The sequence below is a fragment of the Musca autumnalis genome, unplaced genomic scaffold, assembly GCF_047663935.1.
Source record: "Musca autumnalis isolate F117 unplaced genomic scaffold, ASM4766393v1 scaffold_62, whole genome shotgun sequence".
NCBI lineage: Eukaryota > Metazoa > Arthropoda > Insecta > Diptera > Muscidae > Musca > Musca autumnalis.
This window is the reverse complement of record NW_027412222.1, coordinates 311,698-313,312: the sequence shown is the minus strand read 5'-3', so window position 1 is coordinate 313,312 and position 1,615 is coordinate 311,698.

Sequence of the window (1,615 nt, the reverse complement as noted above, 5' to 3'; positions counted from 1 at the left end):
TCTTTATGGTAGGAAATTTATAGTGGTTACGGATCATCGTCCACTAGTCTCATTGTTTTCTCATAAGAATCCAAGTTCCAAATTGACAAGAATTAGATTAGAACTATCAGACTATGATTTTGAAATTATGTATAAGAAAGGAATTAATAATACTAATGCTGATGCACACTCACGTATAAAAATAGACTCCGATATATTAAAAACAATGATACCTCTGAATATTGACGAAAAAGTTAAGAAATCGCTGGTGATAACACGAGGAATGAAAAATAAGTTGCGCAATAATATGAATAAAGAAAATGAGATGACATATCCCGATGAGCCTGATCAACTCAGAGTATTGGAATGTACATCCATTAAAGATATAAAGCTAGCTAAAAAATTAAAATTTATAATTGATGAGTCGACAAAAGAATTCGCTTTTCTTGATAATCATTCTGTGAACGAATTGGCCATAAGATGTAGTGATAATCCTTATTATCTAGATAATATTTTGGAGAAACTATCATCTGAGTTAAGCAGATTGAGTGTTAAGAGTATCGCACTTAGTAAAAGTGATGATATATTTAAACTGATAACCCTTGGGAAAGTTAAAGAAAAAGTAAATAAGTACTTAAAAAATTGTGACGTCAGAATTCTTTTATACGAAAATCTTCGAAAAATATTTAATGAAAAAGAAAAATATGAATTGATAAAATTATATCATGATACACCATGCGGAGGTCATTTTGGAGTAAGGAAAACATTATTAAAACTTAAACAAAAATACATATGGAAGAATATGTTCAAGATGGTAAAGAAATACGTATCTACATGTGATTTGTGCCAAAGAAATAAACAAATAAAACATACCAAAGAACCGTTAATGAAAACTGATACACCGGTAAATAGCTTTGATAAAGTAGTAATTGACACGATAGGACCCTTAAGACCCTCAGATAATTATAGATATATACTAACTATGCAATATGAATTAACTAAATATATAATAGCTGTACCTATGGAGACAAAGGAAGCCAAATCAATAGCTAGAAGTTTAAATGAACATTTAATATTGAAGTATGAATTTGGCTCAGAATTTGGAAATGAACTAATGAATGAGATGTGCAAATTGTTAAACATCGAACAGAAATTCTCGACACCTTACCATCATGAGACAGTAGGTTCAGTTGAAAGAAATCATAGAAATCTAAACGAATATTTTCTTTCTTTTGTTAATAACGATAACTGGAAAGAATGGGTATTATGCTTTTGCATACAACATCACACCACATGTTGACACAGGGTATTCACCACTCGAATTAATTTTTGGAAAATTATCTACAATGCCAGGCGAAAAAGTAATGAACAGTGAACAGGTATATGATACAGAGAATTATGCTAAGGAATTAAAACTTAGGTTAAAAATTTCGCTAGAGAACGCTAGAAATATCATTGAACAAACTAAAATTAAGAGAAGTTTAAATTCAACGGATAATACGAATAGAATAGACATTAAAATAGGAGATTTAGTTTTAGTTAGAAAGGAAAATAGAAGAAAGAATGAATCACTTTATCATGGTCCATATGAAGTAATAAATATTGATAATTTAAATGTTACAGTAAGAATTAATAA